Source organism: Acomys russatus, chromosome 32 (assembly GCF_903995435.1).
Source record: "Acomys russatus chromosome 32, mAcoRus1.1, whole genome shotgun sequence".
NCBI classification, from domain to species: domain Eukaryota; kingdom Metazoa; phylum Chordata; class Mammalia; order Rodentia; family Muridae; genus Acomys; species Acomys russatus.
The window spans coordinates 19,457,743-19,466,659 of record NC_067168.1 but is presented as its reverse complement, the minus strand read 5'-3'; positions in this window follow the sequence as shown (position 1 = coordinate 19,466,659).

The window sequence follows — 8,917 nt, the reverse complement described above, 5'->3', positions numbered from 1 at the left end:
TACAATAAGCCCTGTATATAAAAAATGTCACAGAAGCCGAAGACTGCCCCATACAATACATATACAATTGGTTTACCAGGAAGCCTAATACCTAGCTTTCCCAAAGGCTTTAAGGGAGAAATCCACGGCTATTTTTGGATATTTTTGCATACACCTTTTCTGCTGTTGAAGCACTGAAAAAGGCACTGGATTCTGTGTCATAAAAAAAAAAAAAAAAAAAAAAAAAAAACACAAAACAAGTCAGGTGGTGATGGCACATGCCTTTAGTCCCAGCACTCAAGATGCCAAGGTGAGAATATATATGAGACCAGCCTGGTCTACAGAGTGAATTCCAGGACAGTGAGGGCTACAGAGAAAAAGCCTGTCTTGAAAAACCAACCAACCAAACAAACAAATAAACCAACAAAACAATATCAAAGTCAAAAACTAAAACCATAAAACAAAGAATAAAGGATAAAACACTGTAGCAGAGAACCAGCAAACAGATTTAACTTCATGGCGAGAATACCAAAACAATGTCTATTGTTTGCCCATGATTTAGACAGTTCTAGAATAGAAGATCTTCTGTTAACACATCACACACTGCCTAATAGGCATAAACAAGAATGCCCTGGAACGACACAGACCCATGGGCTACTGTTCTGTAGCTATCTGATATAGCTTCATCTTGTCACTTAATCCTCTGGCTTTGACTCTCTTCCCATTCTGTACTTTTCAGAAAAACTAGAAGTTGGTGGCTGGCCTTTGATGGTTGACAAGTTTCTGAAAGCCTTTTCGAGGAGAGTTCAGTGAAGCGGAGGTAGAAATGGGTAGTGTCCCCTATAAACGTGACGTATGAAACCCTGTCTGTAAAGTTTTAATCTTCCCTAATTTTTTTTCATAACACAGCTTCCTTTATTGATAATGCTTGGCCAATTAAGGTTCTGCAAACGTCAACAAATTTTAACAGCACTTTTAAAGATTATTGCCCATTACTCTCACCTTGCCTCCAAGTCAGAAAAGCACCAAAGTATACCTAAAGGTAAATCAGTAGCTTCTGTGAGGCAAGGGGTAGGCAAGTTTTCCTTATTTTGTATTAAAAAGTCTTAATTATATGTTTTATTTTCAGTCAGTTGACAGCTGAATTAGGATTACGATTTTTGGATTATCGATACATATTTATGAGATGGAAATATTTCTCTTCTAGTTTAAAAAAAAACTTAGGTTTTAGCTATGTTAAACTGAGAAGCCTAGTGCAAGTCAGAAACTTAGAAAACGCTGGAAGGTGGGAATCTGTAAACACATGCTATGTGTGTGTCAGGTTGGAGGTCTAGTCCTTATTAGCACCAAATGAGAACTTTCCAAGGTGAGAATTGCTCACCCTGCATGGAACAGACTCTAAACTATGTTCATTTGTTCATGTTCCTGTTTCCTTTTTCCTATACTGTCACATTACAATGCGTCTTCACAGATAAGATAGGGAGAAGGAGCACCTATTGCAGAATAAAGCCGAAGTGTCTTCAGCTTTATAAATGGTTTATAAATGCAACAGTAACACAGCACAAGCATTAAAGATGGCATGCTGGGAGTTGTAGTTCAAACAGTTAGGCACTTTTGTAAGTGGACCTGTACATGTGCCAATTCAAATGAACAACTCTGTGACTGATGAACAAAGCCAGCTGCTCAGTCAATGCTTTCGTTCTATGCTATTCTATTATTTCTTCTGTGCTATTATAATGATCTTTTGGCCGTCTCAATCCTAATCAATTTATTCTCAGGCACAACACTCAAGTTTTGAAAAGAGCTGGGCATATCTCTGGCTTAATTACTTGGTTAATAATTTACATACCATGATTGTGAAATAGATCTTATAGAAGAAAAGAATTACAAAGAGACTTTAGGAGAAGAATTCTTTGTGATGAGTGCCTGAAGTTTCTGGCTGTTATCTTATGTTCCTATGCGAATCGTCATTGCACCAGAGCAGAATTTTGGGCACAATCCATGGAAGATGTTTGGGGGAAGCTGAGGCTTCGCTCTGTGAAAAATAATAAGGCCACACTTGTGTCCTGGTTATTTGATAATTACTGCACTCTCCCAGCACGGAGAGGAAGAATGCTGTGGGAATCGTCCATAATTTATGCCTTAAGAAAAACCTTTTAACCCATTCCCCAGAATTCAGGAAGTTCTCTTATAGCTTTCAAGAAATATTTTTGGACTATCATAAAACTATTCTGGCAATCATATAAGTAAAGAACAGGTCTGAGCTACTTAATGAGGAAATCACCAAGTCATTCAATACACAAAGCTAACCCAGTGTACATGGTAAGAGCCTGAAATTTGTAGCCTGTGTTACAGGTTAACTTGCAGTATTCTTTTTTTTTTTTTTTTTTTCCTTTTCTTTTCTTTATTTATTTTTATTAATTTATTCTTGTTACATCTCAATGGTTATCCCATCCCTTGTATCCTCCCATTCTTCCCTCCCTCCCATTTCCCCTTACTCCCCTCCCCTATGATTGTGACTGAGGGAGACTTCCTCCCCCTGTATATGCTCATAGGGTATTAAGTCTCTTCTTGGTAGCCTAACTTGCAGTATTCTTCCATGCCCAGAATTCTAAGTCTCTAGCATCCTTCCAATAAGTGAGAGAAGACACCATGCTGAGGGAAAGAGGAGTAGAGAGACTGAGGTAAAAATAATGAAAACAAGTTGCAAATCAAATAATTTTCACACATTTCTGGCAATGTTCTTCTACACATTCTGTGCACTTGAAAGGTTAACATCTAAAAAGACATACTTCAACTGTTGAACTGTGTTTTGGGTGACTGTTCTATGGAGCTAGCATAGTTGTATTTGCACACATGTGGGCTAGAAGACACCAGTGAGCTCTTGGAGACACCGTGCAAGCCAGAAGTGCTCTAATGGAGAAATCTGGCTATATACAATATATTATTTGAAACTGTAAGACTTCTTATCAAAATCTAGGCTTAAGGGGGAAAATAAAGCAAACATGCTCAGAAGCAATTAGGGACAGGATCTTAGAGAGTTTTATTTATAAACTCTGAAATAGATTACGTGTCAACTAGGACAAATTGGGCCTATTAAGCTCCACAAAACCCATTTAAAAAAAAAAAAGTCAACAAAAGAGACACAAGAGAAACAAGAACCGACTTGGTAATTTTCATTTAATTGGTTTATTATTCCTGCCACGCTGTTCTGAACAAGCCTGTGCTTCCTCTCTGTTGTGTGTTGTTTTTTTTTTTTTCCCCCGCCACAAAAATGAAACAAACGTAAAAGTAGGTATTTAATACCATGTAGCCCAGTTATTACCTGGATTAGGGTGATTAATGGTTCATATCCTGTGCTCATAAGGATTTTACAGCAGAAAATCAACCAACAAACAAAACAAACTAAGTTTAAAGAAATTTTTAGCAACTGCCATTAATGTATCTTTCTTATGAAGAACAGAAAAGCCTTTCATTTTAACCTAGTCTCCTGGCCATGTTGTTTTTCCTAAGGTAGGGAATCTTTTAAATACTTAATTAAAAACAAAATTCAGAAAATAAAAATAAAAACAGTTAGGTTTATTTATGCAACATCCAGGCTTTCAAACTGGGTGCTACTTAATATTAGTTGTAGAGAATGGGCACACACACACATATTCCTACAAACATTAATTTAACCCGTTAAGACTAGCTGAAGGAACACACAGGAAGAAAACTGGCTCAGGGTCCACAGATAGGAAAGCAGGAGAGAGGGTCACACTCAGGCAGTGTGGGTAGCTAGGGAGCAAACCCACTCTGCCTTCCACCTGCTGTGTCTTTTCTGGGCAACTGGTGTTCTACAATGCCAAGCACAGTTTGGGCTCGTATTAATATTTTACCTTCCATAGCTGGCAGGCTTTGTGATTTGTTCCTCTGAAACCTCTCCATGCTGACCACAATATATATAATATAATGCACACATAAATGCATACATAAATACATATACACACACATATACAGGTTTAATAAACTAGGGGGCAAGAAAGACAGAAGCAAGCAGATTCTCAGAGAGAATGACCACTCACGTGCTCTGTCCTTGACAGTGGCCCTTGGAGATGAGGAGTCGTCGTGGCCATTAGAAGTTAATCTCTAACATTTGTAAGAGACCACACAAGCACCTGATTATTAGGGTGGGGGTTGTTTCTGGCCTTTTTTTTTTCTCTCTCTCTCTCTCTCTATAGTTAACATTTTTTTTTACAAATGTAGGCAGTTTGTGCCTCCCGCAGGACAAGGCTGCTGACTTCCACTGAGTTCCCCCACCCACCCACCCACTCAATAAGGCAGGAAATCCTGTTTACAACGTAAGGAGCAGCCTAAAATTGCAAGACAAACGACACATGTAAAGGCACGATATTGAATGGAAGGAGTAACTTTCTCCTCGCTAAAAAATGCATGAAAATAACCCTCAACTCCCGTCTGCAGACAAACCTGACTGAGTTACATTTTAACCTAGGCAGCTGGGAGTCCTGCACCCGTGCCCACCTCCACTTCCCAGGAGCCTATGCCACCTTTCCCAACTTCCAGCTCACATCTTCGTCCTCAGATTCCTCTTCCCAGGGTTTCTGTAAGTCCTGAGTCCCGCGAGGGCGCCAGATCCTCCAGAGACAGGCAAGGCAGTAGGCTTACCGTTCTTAAGCAGCTCCACGTGAGCGGAGTTCCAGGAACCCTGGCACCTTCAGTGACTCTGCTCTCGAGACCGCTCAGCGAAAGGCGCAGGTGCTACGCTCCACTGAAGTTTGGGTGGAAAAACCCCTTGAAGTTACTGTGGAGCCTTCGACAGGGGCTTAGGTTTTGTTTCCAGAGTTTTGCGTTTTGCATATAAAAAGGCTTCCTTTAGCTACCGGAAAGGTGCGCCCCCGCCCTCTAGTTGAGAGGAAACCAAGCTACAGGTTGAAGTCTGGCACCCTGAGCGCCTCACCTGCTTCTAGCAGAGCCTCTGGGGTAGAAATTATGTGAGCTGTGCACACTTTCGGATTCCCAAGGGAACTCTTACTGGAATTTCCTTTACTCTGACCTCTACTGCAGTCTTCAGACGCTGGGATTGATTAAAAACAAGACTTAGGAATGATGTTTAGATTTACTTTTTTTTTTTTTTTTTTTTTTTTTTTTTTTGGTTTTGGTTTGTTTTGTTTGGGGTTAGGAGAGTATGAGTTATTTCCCGGTAATACAGCAGGAGCCAGCATGGCCAGCCAATATTATTTTTCTTTATGAGTTTTTTGGATGGTTGGTTTTTTGGGTTTTGGTCTTGTTTCGTTTTGTTTTGTCATAAACATAGGACAGGAATTGTTATATTCTGGTGAGTAGTCCTCTCTGAGATGGAGTCTCCCCATGATCTGTTACAGGTCTGGGATCCCTCAAAGATTCACCATGACCATGAAGAAATTTTAATAAGAAAAGGCTTTATTAAATACCGGCCTCAGACACTCATGGTGCCAGAGCGGCAAAAAGAGAACACACCACAGCATTAAGTCGTAGCAGGCCATACCCACAAGATTACATGTATTTTGTTTACTCTTAGGCAGAGTGTAACTTTAACATCTATCTGTCTTGCAGTTGTCCCTTAATTGAGCAGAGTAAGCATGTTTGACTACAAAAGCAGAAGTAGCAATTAGTGTTACTTATGAGTCTCAAACCCTGGGCAAAGGGTTGAATGACGTCCATTAGCACATCAAAGGGAATTCTGGCTTCCAGGTGGTCCCAGCATCCCTCAGTCCCTACCTGTTACGAGGTACAGCTACCATACCCAGGCACCTGCCCTAAACTTCTCAAGCCCAGAAATGGGTTGCTCTTCCTATCTAATCCAGCTTTGGTTACTTGCCCTGCACGCCACCCCTCGCCACCCCTTTTTTTTCTTTTGGTCTTTCCATTCCCTCTTGGCCAGTCTCTTGACGCTCTCCTCCCTACCCACCCACCCCCACCCTCCCCAAACCCCTACCTCCCTCCATCCCCCCACCACCTCTCCTCTCGTCACATGAGCCCAGCTCAGTCTGTCCACATTCACTCTGGATTCTCCCACACATGACTGTCTCTGGCTGTGCTTTTTGAACTCTCAAGAACAGTAAGTCCAAACTTCAAATGAAACTGTTAATCATCAGTGTCCTTATGTCCTAAGTTCATCTTTCTTGCCCTCTCTCGCTGCGATGAGCCCCATAAAATGAGTACACAATTCTTTAAATTTTTTAACAGTGAAAAATTCTAGTTAAGGACTAGTAGATTCTCTAATAGACAGAAAGGGAGCAGGGCTGTGGCTACAAAACCAAAGTGGCAAACTTCCAAATGGCTAGCTTCTTTCTCACCACTGATCAGAGACAAAAACAAACAAATGCACCAAACTGGCAGCCTAAAACAAGGGCCTGGTGGCCTGTCCTTAGGCCCCCTGCTAATGGACTTGATTAACAAGTTGTTGAGGCCAGACCAGGATATGTTTACACAGCAGTTGTGGGCCAATCAACCATCCTGTCTTTCTTCAAACTGACAAACACTAAATTAGGGGAGGAAGACTCCAGAAGAAAAGGAAAATAGCCCTTGAGGAGAGTAGATTTTCAGCTTCCAGAACTCCATCTTCCCCGCCTCTACCCTCTGCCCACTGCTTTTTGTAGCGTCTTTTCTCTGCATGTCTCCTCTGCCCCTGTGTTTTCCTCACCCCCAATAAAAGCCTTTGTTCAAATGTGATTCTGGCTGTTGTGTCTGAGCAAACTCCTTTTCTGCCTGTCAAGCTTGAGATTTTTTTCCCCTGACTTTCAATTCTTTAACTGGAATAGAAAATAAACCTCATCAGGCTCCCAGATCACACTAGTCTGTGATATAGATGTTCCGCTTAAAGAGTAAGTATGCTCTTAACTAAATTGGTGTTGAGAGGACCGACCAGACACTGCTAAAAGGCCCATGACTGGTGATATAGCCTCCACAAGCACTGGCCCATCCCACTTAGAGTGACTGACATAGCCACAGGATTCCCCTAGAAGCCTTTAAAAGAGCCTGCAAGCTCCTTAGGGTTGTCACCCTCTGCAGGCAGGCTGTTTCTATAGAATAAATGCTCTTTGTTTTTACATACTGTTTGTGTCTGGGGGTCTTCCTTCAGTGATTTTTCAGACCCTTCCAATATATTTTGTTTGTTTGTTTGTTTTTTAGCTAGTTTATTGAGTTCTTATACTTCTACCTCCCTTCCAACAACACTTAATCTATGCTAATCCCTTCTCACCCCACCAAAACTAGGTAGGAGAGAAAGAAAGCTGGAAGGGAGGGGAAACGAAAACCTCTATAGACTATTTTCTACTGTTTAGGGTCGGCTGGGTCCTGGGAGCAAGTCCAGTCTTCTTGTCAGGATTCTCTCCAACTTCTCACCAAACCAGAAACAACAGCAACCAGTAACAACAGGAGGATGAGCAGCCTTCTCTTTGGAGCACCCCTCCCGGGGCTCTTGCATTTATACCTTCTCAAGAGTCCCCAGAATTCCAAACTATCTGCAGCTGGCAAAAAATCATGCCCGAGGAAAACCATAATCACCTACTGGGAAGCAGTCTCTTATCCCACACCTGGGATTAAAAATAAATAAATAAAATCCACATAACTGGGTTTTTTAACAAACCAAAACTCTCTCGCAACATCACATTTCATTTAAAAACGAAAGCATGGAGTGCCTTGCTCTTCCAAAGGCCCTAGGTTCCACCTTAGACTCTCCAGATTTGGGGAAAGCTGTAAGCAAGGGCACCGTGAAAGCACAAAACTAAATCACTTTGTAGACAGAAAGGTTTACTGGGGAACTGACAGATCTGTCTCTGGTGAGTGGGAAGAGCAAAATGGCAGAATGAGCCATTTTGAGGAAATAGGTGGCAGCTTCATAAGACTCATGAGCCAGAAGGGCCTGGGAGTTAAAGCAGGGCACTGGGGCAAAGCAGCCCGGGCAACCTAGGAACTGGATGGGGACTTTGATCATTTGCAGGTTTGTTTGGGTTAACCAGGAACTAGATGACAAATGAGGGAGGGAGGGAGGGAGGGAAGTAATCACTTTTCCTGTCAAGTAAAATGCGTGACCTCACAAGGAATGCTGCCTTTAAGTTTTTATGTATCCACTAGCATGCCTATGTTGGGTGTTCTGGATTACACAGGACAAAGGAAGAGGTGCCGTAGGATGAATTTCGGCTTCTCACGCAGCAGGGGTATCAGCCTCTCAAGGTCTGGACCCTCAACCCTTTTTTTTTTTTTTTTTTTTTTTTTTCAGAGCCTCTTTATTGTTACCCAAAAGGCACCTTTAGGATGGAGGAGCTGTCCATTCTCAGCCATACAAGACTTCCTAGTTTGCCCAGCATGTCTCAAAACTGAGTTATGCAAAGGCTGTGAGAATTAAAAAAACAATCCCATAAAATCTTTGATAATAATCACCATGGATAAAAGGGCTGACTGATTAAAGTATTAGACTAGAGGAGCTAAATATTTCATGAGAAAATAGTTTCAACATTGTACCACTATAAAATTTTTGGGTCTTGGTTTTCAAGACAGGGTTTCTCTCTGTGTACCCTTGGCTGTCCTAGACTCACTTTGTAGACCAGGCTAGCCTCGAACTCACAGAGGGCCGCCTGCCTCTGCCTCCCGAGTGCTGGGATTAAAGGCATGCGCCATCAAACCAGGTCCAAATTTTTGAGTCTTTAAAATGAATCTTCCTTTAGCAGAAAATTGTGGCTTCCTTTATCTACTGTAAGCCACTTACAAGGTGTCATTACAAGTCTTGTCAGGTGGGGTGTGGTGTTACATGCCTTTAATCCAAGCACTCAGAAGGTAGAAGCAGGAGGATCTCTGTGACTTCCTGCTATACGGAAGAAGGTCTTAGGGCTTGGAGTGATTCTAAGGTATGATTCTTTATAGTGTGAGAGCCTAATGTATATAGCAAGTGTCAGGCTAG